We start from the raw sequence: 26,873 nt of genomic DNA on the forward strand, positions 1-26,873 counted from the left end.
GGGTTTAGCTTTGGAAGAGGATGCAGGTCTTCTAAAAAGCAACAGATTTCTAAACCTGTCAGCCACAAATCAGCTCCCAGTATTTTGATGCAACGAAATATGGCTGCAGAGGTCTTCACAAATTTCAATTCAGGACAGAAGCCTGGAACTCCTATTTTCGTACGCTAGATAGAAGAAATATAAACAGCTTTTATCTGGTATATTGCAACTTCCTCCTTGTTCATTTGGGTTCATCGTATAACTCTTGTATTTGAGATTGGTTATGCTAGTCAATAATACAAGTGTTTCAGCAATGACCGAAATAGTTTTATTTTGTCCACTGTGGGTTAATGACATTATGCTGATGTAAAAAAAAAAAAAAAAAAAAAAAAAAAGGTATTTACAGTAGTTGTACTATTGTATTAGAATGCCAAATCTCTTCCCATCCTTTCTGTAAACATAGGACCTCTTCTGGGCAACAAAAACCCTTCATGCAAATACACATTTCCACACACTTTGACAGCTGGGTGCAAAGGCATGAATGCAGATTTCTTAACTGCCATTGGCAAACTGAGGTAGGAATATTCCTTTTCACACTATCAGAAGACCACTGGTGATTGTGGAAGAACATTGAGGAGCTGTAAGTAGTTGTGATCAGGGACTTGAATTACCACGATGACTGTGCTGAGTGACCCATACCTCTTTAAAAACACATCGCCAGGGAGACAATCTAACTCAGTATCTGGTCAACAATTTTAGCAGACCATGTTTTGTTAAATGGCACTACAAGATTTTGAAGAGTTAAAAGAAGTTACCATTTATGAGGCAAAACAACTGTTTTCAATGGCAATATTCATATTCTTCTGTTGAAATGTTCCAAATGCCCAGGTTTAATAATGTGAATTATGTTTTGTGATGTTCTAGAAAACCTACATAAATACACAAGTTCCAATGAGCAACTCTCCTGATCACCTGATTGACATCCATTTCACCTCAATTCCAACCACAAGCCTTGTTGCACTGCCAGTCAGCAGTAACCCAAGGTTTTTTTCAAGTAACACTAGAACAACTTGGATTTCTTTCAAAAAAAAATCCATCAAACAAAAACCAATCCTGAAGTATGGAAATAGATTAATTTTAAAAGCATACAGAAGGGAAAGACCTCCTCAGACACACCATCCAACAGCATCCTATGCAAGAACAGCAGAGATCAAAGCAAAGAGCCTTGCACTGAGTGAGATTTAGAGATTTAAGAGTTCCCTTCTGAGAATGCCCTCTGAGACATGGTTATCTCTGGATTTACTTAAAGGGCAAGATGTTGGTTCAAATTGTCTCTGGAGGAGAAAGGAAATTGAGTCTTACATATTCCAACATCTAGAATATCCAATGAAGGCATTTTCTCCAGCAGTATTTTGTGAGACCAACGCCATTTGCCCAAAATACTGGCTATCTCAACAGTGCAAACACCTCACTTCTGCACTCTGCTTAGCATCTTCTACACTGTTCAACTGGTTTCCAGCTTACTTAGGGTAGCTTAAACCTTATTTCAATCCCTACTGTAAGGATTATTTCCTTTTTCCTTTGATCTTTTAAATATGCAAAACTAATCTATTATTTGTTCCTTTAAAGTACCCAGCAATTTTCAGACATTCTTCATTTTGTTCTAGCGCATCCCCCTCTGTATTAAGCTGTGTCTAACCTTTTTCATTTATTAATTAGGACTCCCTCATGGTTTTGTAAATCACTCAGACAGGTCTGCAAGAATTACCTGACTGTCTTTTCCACTGATCCGAAAGCAAACAGCTTTTGCTCCTCCAGTTTATGGAAACACCGAGGCACTTCTACACATCAGTCGATGATCTTTTGAAACTGCAAATCCCAACTATGAATTTACTTTATTTGTTCAACTATTATATTGAGGTAATCAGGTAGCAGAAGATTTGTTTATTTGTTTGTTTGTTTGTTTTGTTGTTGTTTTTTTTTTTGTTTTGTAATCATGAGTTCTTCATGACATGCCAAAAGTTTAAAAATAGCCTTATATTCTGTTAATAACCATTATTCTCCAAACCATTTCTAAACAGTTACAGTCTTCCATAAACATACACCTCCTGGAACTACTTCTCTTCTTACTACTCTGAGATAAATAAATATTTACTGCAATTAATTTGCAATTCAAAGAAATAAAGAGTTTATATTTTGACCCACATTCTGGCCTCAAAACGGAGGGTGATGTACATAGAATAAATTCAGTAGAATAGATCTAATCGCCTTCAGTAAGTATTAGAAGATACCTGTCCTGATAACATAAATTAAATATTTGCCTCTGGTCTAAAGAAATTCAAAAAAATGAATCCTCATTTTACAACTTGCAAATGCAATTTAGGCCATTACTTTAGCACACGTTTTGTTGACAGTTTGATACAGCAGCCAGATACAATAAAATGAAGAGCTATTCAAAGGCAAGTGCAATACATGTTAATAGGGTACGTAGATCACTTCATATGATCTATGTAAAAAATTACATTTGAAAACTGCTGCTTATATAATTTCTTCATAAACTGAATAACGTAATGATTTTTTTTCACTTCCAGAAGAAATAACCCAACATATTCCTGCCATTATCCCACTTTGTTCCAGAAGGATCACAAACAACAAAATGAATAAAGCACACGTCATATGCTCACTCAACTCTGTTCCAAGTGTGTTACTTAAAGAACAGAAGAGCAATAAAGCAGCTCAATGCTCTCCTGTTAGGTGGGCAAAGTGTTCATGTAGTACTGAAAATATGCATCCTTTGACCAAGGACTTTCTTAGCAAAAGGCTGACTCAGATTCTAATCTCTTAAGCCTGAGAAACAACTCAAAAGGAAAAACAGTCGCACACCTTCAATTACCTCAAGGCACAATCAATGTGCGTGTTCTCTGCTGCTTTCACAATATTTGACAATTCCATTTTTGCCTGCTGTAGCACCTCCAAAGGCTCCTAAAGGTCTACAGCACTATTACAGGCATGATGTGACAGCTCATGCTGATGTTAGCACACAGCAGCTGTTCTCATAGGAGGCATTACCCTCTAGTGACTGTGAAATACAGCACTTGGAAATCCGCAAGCTTCTGCTAGGTTTGGTGCACACGCTTCTGTACAGTATAGAAACCAGATCACTATACTCTCATTCTTCTTTTTAGAGATTTATGATGTTTCACCAATTTCCAACTTGTAATCACTCTTGATCAAGATACAGAAATTAGCAATGTGAATAGATGTTTAGATCGATACATCAAAACATGTACATGAGCTGGCAGCTTGCTAATTACTATCACAAATGTTTCTTAATTCACTGGTTTGCATGTATTACCATTGCAGCCTACTGAATTGTATGAATCAGTGGGCTGATCAGCAAACATGCCAGCCTGGTGATCAAAGGAGCACCAATAACGTCCTTCACAGAAGCAATCAGAGCATTTATTTTTATAGGTGCAATACTTAGACGAGCCATCAAAGAGCACTTATCCTGTAGACAAGCAACAATAGACGTCATTCCACACTTCATTGTTAAACCCCAGCAGAGGAGTGCACTAGCAGAGCACGGGAGGGCAGCCATTCTTACAAAATCAAGAATGCCAGAATTGAGGTAGAATTTACAGCCTCTTGTAAATATGCCCAAGACAACAACCTTCTGGCATAGCTCAGCTGCAGGCCAAGGGTGGCCCTGCACTGGGGGCCATGTGCTCCTCAAGCTCTGTCCAGCTGCACTCAGGGCTGATGACTCTACAACTGCACTGCAAAGGTCTTTCATCATCCATTGCTGTTCAGTGCTCAAAAGGCTTATCATATATTTTAATTTACCCTCATTAATCATTTGCAATCTCAGATATTGCTCATCCAAGCATCATCACTGATCAGCTGCTGTCCATCTAAAGTCTTCATAATTGTTCCTGTACAGTACACAGGCTGGAATATTTCACTGCCTGGCCCTCCTAGGAATGCCTCACAGTTTTCATTTGATATCAGCACTACTGGATATTTTGCTTGCAAGACGGTGAATTTATGGTTTCTTATCATGACAGTACCACAGAGCTTGTCTCTCTGTCTGAACTTCTCAGCTTTCACTAAAATCTTCATTTTTATAATTCAAACAGGGATAGCACAAAAACAATTAGATGCTTTCATTCAGTAGCTAAAAGGTGATTCCCATTCCGTTTACATAATTCAAATAGTAAGAGGCATTGGAATACCTTTACACGTCAGATTGAAAGATGCAGCATCTTTGTGTATCCCAGAACAGAAATAACAGCTTTTACCCCTTCTGCAATGATGCCGTGCTTTGGACAGCTGAAGAGGCAGTCATTAATTTTTATGACTGTTTGCAGAACTGGAAAAGAATGTAAGAAACACAGGAACTGTCACACTGGATCCTGTCCAACGTTCTTTCACTTCTTTCAGCACTCAGAGTGGTTGTTACTTAGAGGGCAGAAGAAGGTAAAGAGTTTCAAGTGGGAAATGTAAATAATCTGCCCTCCTTCTCCTCGTAGTGCCATTTGATCAAAAGTTGCTGCAGGCTCACCTCGAGCCCAGAGCCCATTACAAAAATGTTTCAGCAGTAGCTGCTACAGCTCAGACTACCGTTTGCTGCCCAAATTAAACTGGAATCTCCTTTTGAATCTTGCCAAAGTCTTGGTTGAAGTCCTGGGCCTCAACAACTTGCCATGAAGAATTAATGCCACAATGTAATTACACTCTGCATGGATTTGCCAACTTTTAAGTTAATTAAATACTCCCCTACCCTCTGCCATGAAGAAGAGTTCATGACATACCTTCTCTGCAGCATTCGTTATTTGATGAACTTTCGTCAATTTGGCTCCTCACAAGGTAATTAACTCCAGAATTTCAACAAGCTCAAGCTTCCTTCCACGCCATTTGCCATTCTCGGGTCATTCTCCAGAGGTGAAGGCATTGCTATCATGCCCATGACCATGCCCAGAGCAATGGCCCCAGATCTGTACAGTGCCTCTCACTGCACCCAGGTGCCAACACGCACCAGCTCTCTTTTCACCCACCTGCTCCCATCTAAAAACCCTACAGACAAATCATCAGTCCAGAGTGCATTTTCTCAACATTTTAAAAGCTCCAAAAAGCAAAGATTAGTAACATCTAACTGAGAAAAGCTGATACATCTAATTTTATAGTAAGGGTAAGACTCAGGTGACTGAAGCCTAGAGTTTTAAAAGAAAAAATAATTAAACTATTCATTCCGATCCATAGGTTCCAGACAGAACATGTTTTCGAGGACTTCATACACCAGAATAAGAACAAAATTTCTCCTTCACAAATTTACAGTACCTGTATTATTTAATCCTGTATCATTATTAACAGCTTTCCATATGGTGCTTGTGATCTCAATAGCATCCACCATGTCATCCTTAGGATCAATTTTCTGTTGGTTGGTTGGTTTTCTCTTCTTTATACTACCCTCTGTTTTCCTTGGCTGCCTATTTCTGCCTTTGAAGAGCTCGGATGTAAAACCATTATTTCTTTAGGATGGCACAACTCTGGACCTTTTCCAACATTCTCTCTGTACTGAAGCAGACAGGCTTGCACACCCTTCTCAGTCTAAGCCTGTCTTTTTTGAAAAGTAAAAGCAAAAGAAAGAACAAGAGGACTGAAGAGTTTGTGAAGACAAAGGCATAGTTCAGCTTCCTCAAAGTTAGAAAGACGACTTTAGCTAATAAAAGAAAGAAAGAATCTGTTTTTCCCTTGTTTCATATTAGGGTTCTGTTCCAAATCTATCACCAGCAGTGACAGCACTGCACCATGTGCCAATGAGCCCTTTCCCTCCAATTTCTCTCCAAAAAGTATTAAAGTTGTGCTGAATGTGTGAGGATTTCTAAACATTTCAGTATTGTGTGATTTAAAATCTTCTAAGTTTCATTTTTTCATCTTGCCCTGAAATGAAATACCTGAGCCCCTGCATATAATACAGAACCAAACTCAGAGAGCGACGCAGGAGCAACACAGACCAACAGCATGTCTTATCCCCAGTGGTCACCTATTTATTGCTTATTTAAGAAGCTGGATGAAACAATCTCAGAAAAAAACTTCATTTAAAAGAAAAAAGCAACATAGCCAAGCCTCCACAGGCAAAATACTTGCAGTTTTCTTTAGACATGGTTATTCTACTCCTATACAAGAATGCCGCAGCCAGGGTCCGGATTGTTTGCATACTCAAGGCACGTCCAAGTGAGTCTGGCTGATGTAGTGAAAAATTCAGCCAAATTTAGGGGTATACTTTCCCTGCTGTAACTGTCATCACTACCAACAGTACTGCTCTCAGCAACAGCACATTCCATTGTCAGTAGTGCAACAAGACAAAGTGCCATTTTACTGTCAATCCAAGTCTGTTATGGCACTTCCAGTCAGAACGGCACAGCCACCTGCAGCATCCACAGCTCTGCATGTACCCTTACCTACCAATGGGCCACTACTGGTGCTAATGTACAAAGGGAAGGAGCGTGAACAGCAAGGATACAAGTCTAAACGTGAAAAACAAAGCATATCAACTACAGTGTTTTCATTAGCCTTCAATTTGCTAAAACAACCTCTGTAATGCTAACAGCTTCTAGGAGCAAACATTTGAATGTCTTTTCATTAAATTATTCTAATTCACAACACCGAGACTCCGACTTCTTCAGACCAAGGAGCTACGGTGTTTTAGTGCTGATGTGCTCTGTAGTTTTGCAGCCACAGAAGGGCACACACAACCTGGAAAATCACTGTTTTCTGCATCTCCTAAATACCACTGTAATATAAATAATGCATAATGACAAACAATACATTTGTACTTCCACTATGGAAAAACATTTGCCCTGACTTTCATAAATCAGGCTGTGTAACCTTTGCGAGCCGTATGTCAAACGGCCCATTTAAAAACCACAAGTCCTTGCAAAGTCAGGTGCTGCATAATGGCTGATTTCACAACCCACGTTTCGCATACATATGTATGAAAAAATAACAGGAAAAAAAAAAAAAAAAGCATGTCAGCTGATTTGTCTTTTGGTCACCTAACCAATGAGGTGATTGGATTCATTTTTAAAGTATCTATGAAGTCACGGAGGAGAAAGACCCCTTTTATTTTCCACGCGATGGAAGAATGAGCTTTGCTGGGCACTCTCGGTGAGACTCACGCCATGCCCGTGTCCTCCCAGGTGCACCAAGGTCACGGTTTGGCTCTGCTTGTGCATGGACGGAATGTGAGATGGAATGTCCAGCCAATCTTGTTGTAAATCACAGAGAGGTCTTCAGGCAAGCAGGCTGATCACTTCCAGGGCCACCTCACAGACAGAGTTCACAGAACATGGTAAAACCTGTGCTGCAGCCTCCAGCAAGGTTGGGGACTGCACGTGGGAGCCTGATAATAGGGGAAAGTAATATAATAAGGGAAACAAGCAATGCATGCATTACTGTGTATGAATACTAAATAATAATAAGTGGAAATTAAGAAAATAATACCGGAAAGTCCCTTATAGCAGTCAGACATCAAGCAGGGCTGAAATACGGAACTATAATAAGCTTAAAAATGGAGCAAAATGGTTCTATGTTCTAGGAGAAGGTGGAAAGGCATCCACAGCTGTAACCCTGCAATCCAACTGGCACTGAAACAACCCAGGGCACAGACTGCAGGTCTGTGAGCCTTAGCAAACCGTGCATTTGGTTGTGAAAATTTAAGAGGTTGCAAAGCTTTAGTAATGATGGCACATTTGACGACACAGAGTGTTCTCATTTATACTAACCTAACATAGTACAACATTTTCTCTTCTTTCAGTATGCTCCCTTGTTTTTAACAAGCAACAGTCCCAGTACTGACTCAAGAAAGCCTCAGGAAGCCCAGTCTTCTGTGTACTGCTTTGTAGTTACTTGCAGTCATTATTTGCTTCCACAAAATGCTAATGTGCCTGAAAAAATGTGACATTATTTTCTGATGTTAATGAGTTTTCCTATGTAAACCTCTCTGTACAATTTATATGCTATTCTTTCTAGAAACTCTGAACTCTCTCCTCATTGTAGGTGCAGCTCCAGAGCAAATACTGAGATTTACACTCAGGTTTTACAAGACGACGTAGGGGAACTTCTCTTATTTATACTCCTGACTTGACAGTCAACAGAAATCTTCTGTCCAGGCCACACTCAGCACTCAAGATGGATGCAAAAGAGACATACTCAATTGACTAAATGGAACTCTAGACAGTGGAAAGACATTTCCGCACACTTCAGAAACCACATAAAAAAAAAATTCTTGGTCATAGGCCCTGTCATGTTACTCATCGTGATTTTATCTCATAGGAAGAAAAACATGGAAGATGATTTATCCCTGAACTCCTACCACTTTGGCACCCGAGCACAGGCAAACCGATGGCAAATCACTGTTTTATATAAATGTTCCTTCAGCTGCTCCAGAGAAAAAAACAGGGCAATTCAGAATAAATATGAATTAAAAACATATTGAAATCATTCTTCAAACCAAGGAGAATATACTATACCCATTTCAGAAAACAATTTTACAGTAGGACAACTTTTCAGAAGAAATGGTGTTTGAGATCTTGCCCTCCTAATGCAACTAATACAGAAAATATTGCACCTTTTTCTATTTGCACTCATTTTCAATACGCAGGTCCTGCTAAGTGGCGTAGAGATGAATCTTGCTGAAATTGATTCTCAAAGCAGATATTGCAAAAGCCATGGGAAGTACAAGCTCAACACATCCATCTACCTTTTACAGGATTTGCTTGACAAACAGTAGCCGTGCTGCAGGACCACTGTCATTGCCTTTCTCTACAGAAGACTGCAGCAATATTCCATTTAAATATTTCAGTCTCAAATGGTAAATGGTTATCAACAGCATCAGAGCATCACATGCTCTTTTTTACGCTTCTTTTAGTATATGAGGAAATAAAGTAAGTGCAACTTGCCAAAAACTGTATGGACAAACCTACAGAAGATGAGAACTGAATGCAGACCTCCAGCTGTTACTCATTATACTAAACTAATTTAAAAAGAAAAAGTAGAAGATCCCCAGAAACACGATGTTTTCCTTCTTTTCTGATGATTAAATGGATCCTATGTTGCATCTTTCCTCCCTTCACCAGTCACCAGGCTTGCTCCATGTTAGCAAAAAAGAAAGTCTAGAAAATGTATATTTGAATGTGACTGGGCTTAAATTTTATATCTTTTTGCAGTGTAGTGTCTGACAATTGCTTGGGCCACACTGAGCTTTCTTTCTGACCTACATGTATTTCTTTTCAGTTCTCGACATCTTCCACGGTCCCAGCAAAGCTGGTTGCAGGTCATTACTAGCTCACCCATCCCCTTCCTGGAGAAAAGATACAGGGTGAATAGTGACACCATTAATAGCAGCCATTCATGGCTTCTCTGAAGAAAGGATGCACCTTCCCAAGAGGCTGCATTCAAACCTCTCCTCCACAGAGAAAAGCATTAAATACTGAGTTGTAGTAAACATCACAATCTGGAGAAAGAGCATTAGAACAAAAATCATCAGTACTCATTCCTTTTTTTACAATAAGATACCTTCTGCCTTTTGGGAAGACAAAATTGTGAGGACTGTTGGGATTAAGCCTGTAGGAATCATTAGAAGGGAATAGGGAACTTCATACGTCCAACATCACATGAATCAGAGGTATGCTCCATCCATCAGTGTACTTAGTGCTCGTCACCTTGCCTCAGAGAGGATTTGTCAGGAAATAGAATCATGGAATCATTACGGGTGGAAAAGACCACTAAGATCACCTATTCCAGCCACCAACCCATCACTTCCATGCCCACTGACCGTAACAGCATTGAGGGAGAGCAGATCTGTCAAAACCTTTCTGTAAACTGAAAGTCTAGGATGACAACTTCTATAAAACTTGATAAACGGAAGGCTCTAAGAGACGTGACAGACTTCTATAAAATGAATAGCAAATAGATGGTAATACAATGGTTTTCCATCGAACAAAACAGGAAAAATGGGTGCCCCAAGGAAACTATCAAGCAGCAGATTTACAGGAAATAATTATAAAAGCAAGTGCTTTTCTACATAGCACATAAATCCTGCATGGAACTGCTTGCTCCAGCATGCTGGAAAGGACAAAAGTAAGATGAATTACAAAAAGGGATAGTCATATTTATAGAAAAAGGAGGTCCAGACATATGTTGGACCAGACCTAAAATGACTTATGTCTCTTATTGTGAGAAACTAGCAGGCTATCTGACAGGAAGATACTCATTATACCTGTCTTGTGCTGTATTTTTTCCCTTATCATCTATGACGGATGATGGATCTAAGGCAGGCTACTGAATAGATGAATGGTTTGAGTGATACAAGATAGCTGTTGTGGTGGAGTTCTCCCTTTTCCTGGCTCCTCTCCTCTGCTAAATCTCTTTTCTGCCCTGGGAACCATGCAGAAGCTGCTGTTTGCACCAGCTAAGCTTCTGCTTAATATGGATAAAGATCAGCTGCCATCAACCAGGGAGCCTCACCAAGAAGCCCCCAGACCCCAGCAGACACTGAACCTCTGCTATGTGGACCTCGGGTACTGTGTGGGTGCAGGAGAGGCTGTCACGTGCAGCCTCCTCCGTAACCTCTCCTGAGCAGGGTCTGGTGGGTCAACAGTGAAAAGAAATGAGCCACATGGCTGCATAGACACCAACGCCAAGCAGCCAGGATGCAGGTTAAGACGAAGCAGGAACAAACAACAGTCTGTTTTCTCCAGGGCTTCACCATTAGGGAATCATTTCTCTCCTTCCAAGGGAGATAATATAATTCAAACTTTTTTGTCCTCCAAGAAGTGGATTGTTGGAAGGACAGGAATTATCAATGAAGTACAGCTACTTATGGCACAGTGGGCAGAACTGTTTCATTAGGTGAGAAGACAAATCATACATACTGGGCGCAGGAATTCCTGCTGCATTTATGACTTGTGTGCACGCCTGTGAAGCCCTCGCATGGGCATTTTGGCAAATGTAGGAGAATATAAATTAAAGTACATATTAATCACCTATTGTACTTGAAACCTAAATTAGCAGGTATGCTCATTCTACACATGAACGTATTCTTGAAGCTGCAGGATAGCAACTTAAAAGACAAGCAATTCAAAGCTTGCCTGGCTGACACTGCAGGTAATGAGATTTATTTCCCTGACATCCTGTGTTTCATCTTACCTCGTGACTAAATAATTCAGTGCATTTTTAAAAACATATATAAGAATTCTAAACAGTAAGCTGTGTATGCCCTACATCTTTTGAGTTTCCAATTTAAAAATAGATATTCCAGACAAAAATATTTCCTATTCAATTGTCAACAGAAGGAAGTTTACTTAATTCATGAAACAAAGACTCTTGAAGGTGAGACGCACACAACGGTAATGGTGAGATCTTTTGAACTGTACCATTAATTCTGAGAAATGAGCTTTCAATGAAGAACATTTCCCATCTCACTCCATCGGTTGGTAAAGCAAACGATGGCTTCAGCCAAATCAGTGTGGTGGCTATGACAGGTAACCCCAAAAAGGATGCAGAATGCGCAGCTCATGTATAATTGGATCGATTGTGGGCATTTGCATACCTGTAAAACACAGTGTGATGTGAAAACTTTCTCAGCATAAAAGGGAGACAGCTGCCGTCTTCATGCATGCCCAACGTGTAGGGACACTCACCGTCCCCATGTCGTTTGAACTCTTCTACAAGATCTGCATCGTGCACAGATAGGACAATAATGGCAGCTTCACCATCTTCAGTTTTTCATTCTGTACCTATGTACAGGGCTAGCAAAATTCTACAACTCCAGCGAGGCATTTCTTCCATCCCATTTAGGAAAAGAAAGAAAGACAGACAGAAAGAAAAAGATCAGCTGCGCCAATTATAAAGCATTTCAAGGCTTTCTTAAAACACACTGCTGGAAAACCGTCAAAGTGCTTAAATTTCAACAGGCTTCTCAAAGACCCTTTGAAGTCTGCAGAGGAAGTCTGCAGAGCCTCCAGTGCTGCACCTCTCACAGCCTGCCTGCGGGATTGGGGGGCTCCCGGGGAGGAGAAACACTGCAAGGGTTGGGTGGAAGACCAGGAGAGAAAGGGGAAGAAAGAAGTGGTTAAATGCAGTGGGTATCTGGTCTGGGATTCCACCTTTTCACCTCTGCTAAGGGAAAGCTGTTTCTGAACTTCTCACACGTGGTTCAGGTAGCGCCCATCAGAGGAAGCATGCCACGAGAGCACCTCCTTGCTGTTTCCAAAACCAAGAGAGAACTGGGAAAGCCTTTCTCTGCTGTGCAGTTTCTGCTTAAACTAAAAAATCTAGCAACCTGCTGAGCACGTGGATTGGTTTTGGAGCAGCCAACATGGAGGAAGGTGCAATTTCCTCGAGTATGTGTATGGATCCCTGCAATGTGAACAGAAGGGAACGCTCATATGATGCTGAATAAAGCTCTGTCAAGGAAAGGAGATCCTCCCCTTGTTTTGTACAACACACTGATGTGACTTTTTAATTTTCTGGCACAAAAAAGCACGGGTTCGTATCCACACGCAAACCGAGGCTATTCCTGCAAATTAAGCACGAGTCAAGAGTCCTTGTGTCTGGCTGCCTGCGTCAATGCCCGCATTGATATTACATGGCTTTTTAGGGGCAGAATTATTCAAGAAAAGGAAATAGTTGCATGCAATCTGATGGCATTGTGATGTATAATCTGGACTGAGAATGATGAGAAAGCAAAGATGCCTTCTAGAGCCGCCTCACTGGAAATGCCAGAACTAAAGCAGGTAGCACTGACACGAAGGTGCTTTCACTGGCGTTACAGCACTTTAAGACACCTTTGTCCCCTTCCCGCATGTAGGGCAGATGGGGTTGGATCGGGATGCAAATTGTCTGCACTGGAGAACTTGCAAGTTATGTATCTAACAAAGTCCATAGGATTTGGAATATTTATAGAGCATTTGGTTTGTTTAATACTGTTTGCTGTCCACTTTCACAATTTACTCAAAAATTAAATTAAAATGGGCAACCAAAATAAAATGAAAACTAAAACTTCTGCCAAGTTCAAGAGAGTTACGTCTTGAAAAATAAAGACAGAGAACTAAAAGCACATGTCTGGGTTCTCATTGAGAAAACGAGTGATTTTCCAACTTGCACTGGATTTAAGATTTAAAAGAATATATACATGGCAAATAGCAACAGCAAGGAACATTATGGTCAGGAGCACTGAAGGTTTTGAGCAGGCAAAAGAAATCTATAAACCATTACCAAACTATTTGTCTAGCACGTCTGAAATGGAGAGCACGCATTTATCAGTCACTGAAGCATGAGCCACAGAATGCACTTAAGAAACCAAATGGTACACGTTCCCGAAAATGACAGAATGACAGAAGTGCAGGGGTTGGAAGGACCCCCGGAGAGCAGCACGTCCCACCCCCTGCTGAAGCAGGTACCGAGTCAAAGATCTACCAAGAAAGAAAAAGTGAGACCATGCACAGGGATGCTCCTCCTCTGTGCATCTCTGGATCAAAACAATTCTGTTGTTAGGGAATTTGCTTGACCTCCTCCAGTCCTGTGCGAGACATGAAAATATTAGTTTATAGTTTCAGAGTTCTGTTAGAAACGTTATTTTACCTACACAATTTTTGTCTTTTTATTGCCGGGCTATAAAAATATCCCCCTGTATAATATAGGAAAAGAGTGCAATGATATTTCAGAGAGTCACTAAACCTTCTTGTAAATGGTTTGCAGTAATAAAATTTCACTATGTGAATACATGATGCAATTTTACTCCATGAAAACCCACACACCTGTCAGCACCTCCTGCAGACAGAGATGAATATGGAGCAAAACTGAGGCCAGGAATTTTAGTGGGAAATCAACCTCTGCACGGTGAAAGCAAAAATCACATTCCTGTGCTCTAGGGGAGCCTGCATGAGCGGGGGGGTTGGGCCTGGGGATCTCCAGAGGTTCCTTCCAGCCTGAGCCATGCTGTGATTCTGTGATTTGCACAGTGTACCAAAGTCCTTTTTTCCTACATTTCCACAAACATCTAGAGCACTAAAATTGCTTAAATGAATGTTCCAACCCTGCCATGCCCCCTTCAAGCACTCTGAGAAGCAGGCTGGTGCCTGCAGGCCAGCAGCCCCTCTGCAGCGCAGGCTGTGCCAGAAAAGCCGGGCTGGGAATTCACGGCCGTGTCATGGAAATTTCCCACTGCAGCTTTCACCATGGGTAACAATAGAGACCTATGAGAAATGAAAGCTTATTTTAACTGGGTGCTGTGCCAGCTCACAGCACAATGGATCCTTTTAGCAGAGGCGAGGTGCGGTTTGCTGCTCTCCATGAGGAGGAGGAAGGATGGCCTTTTCTCCAGGCCAGACGTTTGGCAGAGCACAGGTAACCTGGGGATCATGGATGCCAAAGCATGGGGGCCACCTCAAAACACAGGCCAGAGAAACAGAGCTTCTGCTTGGAAACAAGGCTGCTTCCATCACTACAATGTGACCACCCCCCCACCAACAAGTGTGGGGTTTTTCTCCCCATGTCACAAGGCAGAGCTGCAGCGTGCCCGTTGTTAGCACAGCCTTTCCCAAAGAGAAGCCCACTCAGCCTGTCAACTCTCTGGGTCAGCTGCCTTTGCTGGGGGCCTTGGGAAGACTCACAGGATCACCACAACCCCACAACAGGCATCTGGTGACACTCATGGGACTCGTCCAGCATCCGTCTCTCTCTGCTGCAGCATGAGGAAGCTGCACTTTGAAATTAAAGCACACATAGCAGTGTGGGGGAGGCACACATTGGCAAGAGAGGAACAACGCAGTTCTCTGCATCACAGCTCAGAGCCCTGGCAAGGAGAAGAGAAGGAAAAAATCAGAACATCCTCACTTCCGAAACCTCCTCAGGAAAACTCCCAAACTGTCAGAAACGTGTAAGGGAAAATGAGATGAAGGAGAATGATGTGGGCATTTAAGTCCTTCAAGAGCTGCAAATTTGGGAGAGTTTAAATTTGTGTTCACTCGGCTCTAGAGTAAAACACTGCGTGAGAGTACAGCGCAAGGGAGACGATTCACTTTGCACCATGCCCTGGCTGGCTGCTCAGGAGCTGCCATGACATGCCAGCACGTGCTGCTCCGTGACCCCAGCACAGGGCCCTGCAGCTGAGCTTCCAACCGACGCACAGATGAAAGCTCTTTTCAGCACAGCTCTTGTCCACGCAGCAAACCAATAGGAAACAAATTAACTCGCAGTAAAAGAATTTAGTGAGCATACAAACAAAGGCGTTTGTCAAAGTCGTGTCTCGGTGCCAGCAGTGCCATTGGAATGGTGACCTTGACATCCATTACGCACTGCATCTGCAGCTGAGCACGCATGACTTCCACATAGGTCAATTAGTCAAAGGCAAAATGTACAGTGCCTCTGTTCTTCAGTTATTGTTTTGTTTTATAGTATTTAAATATAGCACACTGCATGTCTGTGCCACCCGCTCCCAAAGAATCTCTTCTCCATCAGTGAGAAAGTGCACGACGGAGACCTGCAGCCTTTGGTCCTCTTTTCAACCTGGTTTACTTCAGCTCTGTGATTATTTATGTAAAACTGATGTAACGAAACATCTTAGAAGCCACAGCTGAAGATTCCATTTCGGCACTGACTTTAAATCTCAGTGCTTTGATTTCTTCACTGGGCGTTTTAATGAATGCTCTATAACAGATAATTGTCTCGCTGCTCCTTCTTCATCCTTCGCATGGTGCTTTAGCCATTGTAATGACCTCCATGTAATCTATATGCAAACAGGCAGCGATAAGCACAGCACCTGTAACACAGGTGCCAAACCAAACAGCTCTTGGACTTGAGCCAAACTCTGCTCGGTCTCCGAAATGCACTGCAACCTTCATTGAGGTGCAGTATTCTTCCATCAAGTTATACTTGATCAAATTCAACAGCGGTTGAAAAGACACGGAATTAACACCTCTTCAAGAGCTAAAAGGCAAAGAAATACGAATACTTTGCCTATGTCTGATTTTTCACATTAGCATATCTGCGGTTTTTCATCAGTTTTTCTATTGTGCTCATTTTGCAAACATTCTACGTTAACTAAACAGTTTGTAAACAAAGGCAATTAGTTGATAACAAACACGATTGAGCTTAAGCAAGCATGAAATGATTTGCAAGATCAGGACCCAAATTAGTTAAGCTTGATTCAGGTCATGGTTCAATAAAATTTTAAAACCCCTATTTTTATGGAAGACTGAAATAAACTCTCCCACTTCCCTTTGATCTGCTTTGTTCTCTTCACCCGACTGCTTTACGGATGACATTGAAAAGCAGAAGACTGCATTTTTTAGGTAGCAACACTCAAAATTTTCCACAGCTTTCTGGACTGAAAAATCAAATGATGAAATGGTGGCTCAGAACTCATCACCCTCTCCTCACGCTGCCATAAAAAGCTTTTCCTTAGAGTAACAATACAAAAGTAACACACCTTTATTTTCTCGTGTTGGCAACTGCACATATGTCTTCAGACTGGTTAAGAAACGAGGTTCTTGGGGAAAAGGGAGCAAGATGCTACCTCACCCTATATGACAATAGCTCATTACAGAAGGATGACGCTGAGGTATTTGCATATATAGCACTTCTTCCAAGTTTCTACCCCTCTTCTCATACCTGCATATACCTACCACTCCTGAATCACACTCCCAAACGCTTTCCAACTTTCTTGGCCTGTTTGGAAGCTCCCACTTCAATCACATCTGCCAAGCAATGCTACAGGAGCTGTGGCAAGAAATGCATCGAGTCAATGCACACCTTTCCCTTGTTATCTGTACCACTACCATTTGGTTTCTTACCCCTCACATTTTTCAAATATAAAGAAACCTTCATATATATGTGTGTGTGTGTGTATATATATATACATATATATGTATGTATAGTAAGAGGAAATCTCCTAGGAAGGAAGCCATGAACCTGGGTGTATGGACTCTTCAAATCCACTTCCCAATGGTATCCCAGCACCCTCTGCCATTTTCTCCCTTTTCTTTATTCAACGCAACAGGCAAACAACAACAGCTATTTCCCATCGTGGAAGAGACTGGGCTTACTCAATAGTGGAGAAAATGCATGCAAACGCGCTGCTATTAAAAATCAGATCTTTAGGACACTTGTGTGAATATAGAAACAGTTGAATTAAAGAGCTGCTCTTGTTCATGAGGCCTGAAAGCAAAGAAAAAGCACCTTGCTATAGGCTAGGAATTGTTTTTGTGGTAAAGATGCATTAATTGCACAGAGGAGCAATATGCACTCCTTGTAGAAAGCTGCTCGTGATAACTACATGTAGATCTCTAACCACTCTCATAACTCTCTGCAGCCAAACCAAACAACTCCAATCCAAGGATTTCTGATATAGCATAAAAATCTGTGTATAAAGATTTGTCTGGTGAATGTTCCCCTAGGCATTCCCACTTCAAAATGCTGACAAATCTCAGCTTCAAACTCTCATATTTTGGTAAGAAAACAAACAAACAAACAAAAAAACAGCTTATTATACACCGTAGGTTTCTTCCACCACCCAATTTTCATCCAAATTTGAAAATAAAACTGAATTTTCAGGTAGCTCTACATTGGAGCACCGGTATTTACAATTGTAGTGCTATGTGTCCCACCCCTCGTGCCTCTAAGCAGCTTTAAGAGCAGTAAACCACTTCCAGGAACTCTTCAAGAAGAGTACAGGTGTCACAGAAGAAATCTTTACGCTTACCAATGCTTCAAAGCCACGCAGAGCAGTGCTCCAGACCCACCCAGCTCAGTTTCAGTTCACTCTGATGGAACTTTGATGTTACTCACTGTAGTGTGAAGTGTACAGCTGGTCAGACAGTGCTCTACCAGCAGGGAAGAACAAAACCCACGCCCTTTATATTTAGCAGGAAACAAAAAGCTTAACCAATGCTCATTTGGAAGAAAAATACTAAAATTTCCTTAAAGCTGCTTTTTTAGACTTTTTTTTTTTTTCGAGCTTGAAATTTCGGTATGGAAACATTCTGACCCCCACAGAGTATTGCAGCTGCCATGTTTGCAGCATGCTGAAGCAGGCCCAGCTGATCTCCACCCGTCCCCAGGTTGGCACTGGTGCAGCCCGGCACTGGGCAGCACGGCCCACCTGCCTGCTGCAGCCCTCCCGCCTCCGGTGAGGCAGAGCAGCAGTGATCCTCAAGTATGCTTTTCCTCCACCAGCACACAGCGTTTTGCCAAGCACAAATCCGTTTGTAACTTTTCCCCCATTGTTCTTTTCATCATGGGAACTGTAAGGTGCGAGGAGCGGGTGAGTGTGGGAGGGCAGGAGGTGATGGCTTTGCCCTCTCCTGAGCTTCCTGATTTTGACCACCCCATAAGGGATGTCAGAGCCATGTATGTTGCACAACAGCTTTCTCCAGGGGTTCGGTCCTGCATGCAGCACTCTGCAGTCCACAAGAAGAAACCACTAAGAGCTCACCCTCATCTCTCTTCTCCTCTTTCCACCTACACCTCTCTCTACAGCTATGTGCTTATGCAAAAAGCACAGCACTCTATGCAATTATTCCCCCTCACAACAGCCATTACAGTACCTAAACAGTGGACGGTGCCATCAATAACTGATGCTGCAGAAATAGCTCCCAGAGCTCTGGGAAATAAATACAGACAAACATTTGAGCTGAGCCTCTCTTTGTCTTTCTGGGTTCAGAACGGTGCCCGGGTTCCCGTGCTCTTAAAACACCAGAAACACTTTTACATTTACGTGATGCTCAGCTATCAGATATGCATGTCTGACTCCCAGAAGAGCTTTTCAGTGTAATAAACCCAGCAACCATCAGACAGGTCTCCCTGTCACACCGTACCCCTTAGATAGCAGACTCTGAAATGCCAACACCCATTCCTCTTGTTCTTTCCATTGCTGTTTCCCAAGCAGCAGTGTTATCTGCTGGGACAGCTCACTGTTTTTTCCCTAAGAAACGAATACTGTTTACTTTGTGATTTATCTTTATCTTTTTGAAAACAATCTCTTTCCATCATGCATTTTTCTATTGATAACGTTCCCTGTTATAGCCATCACATGATCAATAACAGATTTTTTTCTTGGCCTTTTTGGCAGTCCTATCCTGTTTAGGTGTTCCACATTCAATTAATGCTTTCCTATTTTTCACTTGGTTCTGGCATCAGTTTCTGTGTGCACGCCTCGCAGCACATCTGGTACAAAACAACATAGTTCCAAGCAAAATTTGTTCAGAGGCACAGTCCTGCTACCTTGCTCTTTATCCATGTATGATGGAAGGCAAGAAGAGCCAGGAGCCATAGGGTTTGTGCTCCCTGAGCAGCTGGGATGAGCCGGTGAGCCAAGCGCCAGCTGACTGCAGGCCAATGTCCCCGGGCAGCCACACACAGGACTAGCAGCCTGTCCTTGTCCCTGTGATACTCCAGCTCATCCCACTCATCCCAGTGTCTCTTTTTGTATTGGAGTTACAAACACCATCCCTATCTGCAGTCCCTTTCCAGAAGTGCCAAAGTAGCGGGGAGGAAAAGAAGAAAGATTAGAGAGGAGCTTCTGCAGGCCCCATCCCCACAGCAGATGGGACAGCCTGGAAAGTAATGGATGAAACCCATGAAATATCCCTGCAAGCCCATTCCCAGGGGCAGGTTGCTCTAGGGCTCACAGTGCTGCCTGTACAGCCTCCAGAGAGAACTCACTGTGCATCCTCTGAAAGGAGCCTTCATCTGCACGTAGAGGGAAGAGAAAAAGCCAGCAAGGCCCTAACACATGAAGCATTTTATCTGCTACTTTTCTTTAGTCCAATCCAACTCGGATTCTCATTGGTCTGTGCATTGAAAGAGATCTGCTCATCTCTAGTAATTATATACAGGTCACTCCAAAAGTAAGGCCTCCTATTTATTTCCATGGAAACTACAACAGATACAAAGAGCACAATAAAACCATTTTATAGAGCAAATTCTCAGCTATGAAACGTTATTTTTTTAGCAGCTATGACTATTAGCTGTGCATTTTTGCCAGCAATGAACAAAAGCCTCCACGTCCCACTTGTAAAAATCTTCACCAGAGGAGGTGACCCACTGTTTCATGGTGTTTGACCATACACTGCCTCACTGTGCTCACATCCACTGTATAGCATCCAAAAACATTTAACAAGAGTCAGTGAATGTCAGTGGATGCCCTTTTTTCCACATGGAGGAATTCAATGACACACCTTTGCTTCTTATGGACTTCTATGTCAGCCATCAGCCTGTCAGGCTGCCCCTCTGCTGCCATCTGTCACACTGCAAAAAAATGTAGCATGATACTGGCAGAAAGGTTCAACCTCTACTGCCATACCCCCAATATCTGCCTCTGGCATCATGGGCCAACATAATAAAATAGGAGGCATTACTTTCGGAGCAGCCTTTGTAGTTAAATGTGTGAAGTCTAGTTAAAAAAATAAGAAAACAAAACATAAAGCTCTTTTACTCGCACAAATGCCCAGCAAAAAGAGTAATCTGGAAATATCTAATGACCCCAACAGGACGAGGAAAAAGAAGTTATCAGTTGCAAGGTGAAAGTATTAAGCAGCAAAAACAAATGATAAGCTTGCTGTAGTATTGTGTGCACACAGACAAAAGCCAGATGTTGGTACAATAAACAGTGCAATCACTGGAATCAGCAGCCAGACATTCCAGTTTTCATTGAAATGACAATCTTGCATTATGTCATACAGGTGTTTTACTTTCCAAACTTGTTCCTGGCTTCATTTTGCCTTGGAAAGGTCAGATACGCTGAAGCACAAAAGCTTTTCTGCACTGCCATCTTCAAAACACACGTTTTCAGTGGCCCTGTTATGCAAACCTTTGGAAACCTCATTTCCTTGCCAGCAAATCGCCAGCAGCAGCTGAAGCAACGCAAGCTCTCTCCCAGCAGATACGAGGCTGAGTTCTCGCCAGGCAGGACAGACATGCTCACGTACCCCACACTGTGCTGCCCCTCACTCACTCACAGAAACCTTCACTACAGAGCAGCAACAAAAAACAACTGATCTTGAGTTACCCTGGGTTTCTTCTGAGTAACGATAAATAAAATGTGACTCAAACCCTGCATGGCACTGCCAGCTGGATAAGGGACTGCCCCGCTCTGCTCTGCACCGCTGTGGCCTCATCTCCAGTACTGTGTGAATTTTGAGCAATGTAATAAAGGGACATAAAACTACTACAGTGTCCAAAGGAGGGCTGCAAAGATGATGAAGGGGAAGATGTATGAGGAGCAGCTGAGTTTGTTGGGTGCAGAGCAGAGCAGGCTGAGGGGAGGCATCATGGCGGCTGCAGCTCCTCACAGAGAGTGGAGGGACAACATTGAGCTGTGCTCTCTGGGGACAGCAACAGGGCCTGAGGGAACGGCATGGAGCTGTGAGGGGAGGGCAGCTGGAGGTTTGGGAAAGGCTATGCCCCAGAGGGCGGTGGGCATGGAACGGGCTGCCCAGGGCAGCGGGCACGGCCCTGAGTGCTGGAGCTCAGGGAGCGTTGGGACACCGCTCTGAGACATGGGGTTGGGTTTGGGTGCTGCTGTGTGGAGCCGGGGTTGGACTCAATGATCCCTGTGGGTCCCTTCCAATAAATCTGTTATTAAAAACTTTTCACGGTCCAACATGAAGAGAAATCCCTTATTTTAGCTTTGACACTACAATTCAAGGCGGTTTATGCAAGTCCACAGACTCCATTCTCACCTCAGAGAGATTTCAGCTCTTCTTTAGTAACATCCGCAGCCAGAGAACTTCCAGCCGGCACACACTACCTCAGAACCAGGACGCTGGGCTCTTCACACACGTAAGAGTCTCTGCGCCCTCCCAAGGCTGGTTTCCATGCCTGCCTGCTGGGCACACAGCCCGCCACTGCCGCTCCTCCTGCTCACCGCCAGCTTCCCGCAGAGGAAGGCAGATGAAGTGCAGGTACTTAGAAAATGGCAGCAATAGTTTTAATCCAACACAAACGCCACTTCGCCACATAACTTCACAAAATAATACGTCCTAATGTGCCACTTTGTTTCTTTCTCTTACATTTTCTGTACTTTAGAGAAATCTGCTGTGGGAGAGGCAGAAGAGCAAAGCACAATCAAATCGCTGCATCCTCACATGGAAGGAGATGCAATTTTAGCAAACCCTGGCCATTTTTTCAATTATAGTTCTTAGCCAAGCTATATTTGTACACCAGTAACTTCTCCAGAAAATTAAATTAATTAGGGTTGAAGTGAAGGGGCCATTCGCTTGCTCTGTATAGATTTCATTTAACGGTTTCTGAATCTTTAATTGGAAAGTAAAATTGCTTTTTGCAAACTCAAACAAATATCAATGCATAGTCAGGACAGCAAACAGACTTCCAAGAGCCACCACCTCCTACCCTGGCTATGTAGAACTGGTCTGAACGAAGCCCTGAGCTGCTCCTGCCACCTGCAAAGTGAGGAGGACGATGAGTGATGTGTGGCTGCCGGGAATGCAGGATGTCATTGGCACGTCGGTAGTTAATGGAAGAGTTTGGACTTCAAATTCTGCTGTGGTAATCCTGTCTGTGCAAGTGTCTGACAGCCCACAGGCAATTCACTGCGTGCATTTGTGCCTTTGGTGCCTTACAGAAAAAGAAATATCTGTGTTGGAAATGGAAAGCATCCAGCAGAGAAAAAGATTTAGTGCTTACGAGACTGTTAAGACATTCAAATAGCCAAGTAAAAAAAAAAAAAAGTGGAAAGATCTGTGCTTAGTAATAGTCTTTGCAACTCATTTCAAGTGGTCCTCTTGTTTCTATACAGTATCAAAACTAAGGTGACACTGTACTACAAAAAATGACGGTCTCCCCAAAATAAGCACCTTGGGAAACAAGCAAGTAGGTACATTAAACACTGCTGAACTGCAAGCTCTTTCCTGAAACTTCAGAAGGCCAAGGTTGCTCTGAAATTCTAAAGCCATGCAGATCAATATCAAGCGGCAATCCCACGTTAGCTGCCAGCACAGTGTTAAGCTGAAAGGACACCTAATAAATGGAAGTGAGCATATAAATGCTTGGTGAGACTCATGCTAGAAGGGACCAGCTCAGGTCTCATGAACTAGAGGAGATGGGAAGCAGAAGGCTTTCACTTTTGGGGTAAGTGCTTCAGCTCTGTTGCACTTCAGAAAGGAAGGTGTTGGCTTTTCTCATTTGGTCATGAGTTCAGATTCACAGTGCTTAACTTCAGCCATATATACAACTGACATTTATTCTGCAGGAATGATTGATGCTTCCTCTGGAATCAGCAATAAGAGACAGGCACCTTCAGTTGGTGATTCATTGGATACTAAAATAGGTTTATAAAACAGGAATCTCCAGGGATGATTCAATACACATCCAGTGACTAGGGCTGAATTTAACAGCTAACGTTCAATTAAATGAATCCTATTCCAACCTACCAATCATGGCACACGAATATTTGCCAGGCAGAGAACAAGAAATTAAGCTGAGGAAATGACTGAAAAAGCTTCATTTTTTGGCATGTTCCATCTGTTCAAACTTAGGCTTTTTCGATTCATGTAGATTCACTCCATTTGGAACAATCACGTCATTTCTTTCTATTCCAATAAATCTCCTTTACATCTCTAATTTTCCTTCTCAAAAAGCAGCCAGTTCCTAAGGAGGTGTCATGCTCCTTGCTACTACTTCTGCTCAAATCCAGTGTGATCTGGCATGTGTGTGTTGTGCTCCTGACCTTGGAAGGACTCATAAGGGCAGCAGATCATTCTTTCCCCGGGAACCTTTAAGAAGCCTAACGTCTCTCTGTCCACAAATCTGAAGGTGTCTGAGTCAGCTGCTCTGATTTCTGTCAAATTACAGTGGCAGAATAAATAGAGCACTAAAGAAATTAAAAAAAGAAAAAAAAAAGAATTACTAAATGTAGAAAATATATTCAACTGCAGATACACAACTTAACAACCAAATGACTCTTCATTCTATGTAGCAGAGCTGCAGATTTCACTAAGTAGGTTTATTACATACAATTAGCATTTATTTCCTCCTGAAAAGCTAACTGTTAATCACATAATTTATGTAAAAGGCCATAGGATAGGTAACAAAGTAACATAAGCAGATTACACACAGTGCAGCATCTATTATAAATATTCATTTCTAAGGATATAGAATTAAAAACAGAGCCATAAAAAACTGTCTGACTACTTCAAATGAACTGAATGTACAGAAAAATGCCACAGACCATAATTGCAGGATGTTCCCTATGGATGTCCATGCAAATATCCAGCACACCTGCACAGAAACACTGAGCTCTCCATTCTTCTTTGTTTACGTAACTTCAGGTCAGATAGACCTTTCCTTTCGCATATTCTCTTCACTAAAAGCAAATCAGCTTTGTATACAATAAACTTGCACTCTGAAATCTAGGAAGGCTGCAGGATTAACAGATTAAGCAAAGTAAAAGGAAGCATTAAGTATCATCAAAAGCAAGGAAACAGCCAACAGCAACACTGTGAAGTGAGAGATTGTTCTACCTGGTATTGGCAATGGTAAACATGCACCATCAATAACAGAACTCCTGGGACCCACTAACACAGCGCTGATGGAAAACTAATGGGCCCTGCACAGACCTCTCATCTGCTACAGCTGAGCATCACAGCAAAGACCTTCATTCCGCAAACAAGACGCATCATGCAAACTCAAAGGTCTCATTGTATAATCTCTGGCAGACGAGACCTTCATGGATTTTTTTTTTAATATGCATAGGAAGTTTTACAGAACACACTGTGGGCACATTTCTTCCAAATGCCACGAAACAAAGCCTTTGAAAATGCACAGAAAATTCTGCAAGTCCCAAAAGAATACTAGATATCAGTAAGAAAAGAAAAACATCATCTGACAAACAGATTAGAAGGCAGTGAAACAGGTACATAATGAAGCAAAGCCAACCACACGCTGCTGGAAGGCAGCCGGACCCACAGCAGGGCAGGATCCATACCCAGCCCCAGCCCTGCAGGCTCAGCCTCCCTCCACTCAAGGGCAGCCCAGGGCTGGAGAAGGATGGAGCGAAACGTGCCCGGCAGCATTCTTCGAATGCAATGAGACGTGGCCAGATGGCTGGGAGGCACAGCCAGAACCTGACAGTGCTGCTGGAACCAGAGAAACCCTCTTCTGAGGAGTACATAACAATCCCAGCTGACCCAGAGACCAGCAGTGCTGCTGGAGTGCAAAACCAGCACTGCCCACTGGTTATCGCCGTGTGACACCGTGGGCTTTTACACTTCAGGAAGCGCTCCCTGTTAGGGGAGTAACATGGCAGCTATTGTCAACATTTGACCACTGAGATATTAAGATAATAGTTTCTGACACAGCCATACTAAATGTCATTCCTCATTCTTCCACGTCACTACCGGTAAATCAATACCAGAAAATAATTTATTGCTGGCAGGAAAGTCCTCCTGTCTTTTGACTGACATAAATTAATGAGCTAAATAACATCACATTATCTGAAGTCAACTGCTATTTGCATTAGTCCCGTGGAGGTCACGGAAGCAGACGGGATGCATACCTGGCAAACTTCCACACCAACAGTGAAGTGTAGTTTACATGGGAGATATAAATCATGCTATTTTAATTGCGGGGAGTTTTACATTCCGCTGTGAGCAGAGGTTGGATCTGCTGTGGCGGCACCAGTAATGTACAAATGTCACTTCAGCCACCCAAGTGATGGGAAAGGCTCGAGTCAAACTAGAAAGAAACACAAAACGCATACCTAATGGCTGAACCCTGACAAAACCCTAATATTGCAAGGCATGGGCTGCACTCTGCTGACTTGGAGCTGCAGCTCGCCCTCCCAGCCCGGCTGCACATACACAGCACAGCAGCGGTGGCAGGGACCTCACACTGCCCAGAACTGGCTTGCCTGTGTGAATCAAACCCGTTTTAGGGGAGGGGGTTTAACGGGGAAAAACCCATTTCCAGCTCTCCAGAGTTTGGAATGGGGATGTTCTGCCACGTCAGGCAGTCCTGCCAACCTGGCACCGCAGGCCCACCCCAAATTACGCCGTCGCCTCTTATATCTTAATGAACGCCGCACCCCTCCTCCAGCCTGAAATAGGCATTTTTACATAAAAATAGAAAGACGTGCAGCAGGTGACTGCCTGATCTGTCTGGAGGAGCGGATGACAACCCTGGTGCTGTGCACAGAGCTGTCACGCCCACTGCCTGCCCCTAGGAAGGGAGAAGCAGCCTCCTGCCAAGCCCAGCACACAAAGGCGTCCCTGTGACGCAGGAGGCAGCACATGCAGATAAAAGGGAAATTCAACAGCCACACAGCCTGTGTTCCTACCTGCACCACCAAAAAGGGAGGAAGGATGTCAAAGAGCTGCGGCATTTAGAGACAGGGATCACAAAAAACAGTGTTTTTGGTTTTTTTCCCCCACCATAGAAAGATGTGTGGAACCAACAACTTGTCTCCTTGCAAATATTTTGATCCCCCATAAGCCGCTCCACCGCCCTACAAAGCATCTCCCAAAGTTATGGGGTTTTTTTTGTGCAAGTTAAGAACAGCTTATAGGAAATTCATCAGAAAATGTTCATTGTTAACTACTAAACCTCAGGCTGAAGTACTGCAGTCAAAACTGAAATAATCATGCTTCAGTGTTACCGTGCAAACAATCCTGCTTTCAATTAAAGAAGCTACCCTCTTGACTGAGCAAGTAACCATCTCTGCATTATTAAATTACAGGACCGTCTAAGCGGAAACACTTCAGCATCCAGAAGCACAGCTTGTTACATCTCACTACATCAGCTGGCCAAACTGTGACATCCTTGGTGATCGCGGTCTTTGCTAACATACAGTCATCAGGAGAAGAAGTGCAAAA

At 42.7% G+C, this 26,873-nt stretch overlaps 1 protein-coding gene across 5 annotated transcripts in view; it reads right to left on the minus strand.

Annotated features, from left to right (window-relative positions):
- DIP2C (disco interacting protein 2 homolog C) overlaps positions 1-26,873 on the minus strand; it is a 288,455-nt gene that overhangs the window by 140,243 nt on the left and 121,339 nt on the right. The gene's annotated exons all lie outside the window — the stretch shown is intronic.

This window comes from Gallus gallus, chromosome 2, assembly GCF_016699485.2.
Source record: "Gallus gallus isolate bGalGal1 chromosome 2, bGalGal1.mat.broiler.GRCg7b, whole genome shotgun sequence".
NCBI lineage: Eukaryota > Metazoa > Chordata > Aves > Galliformes > Phasianidae > Gallus > Gallus gallus.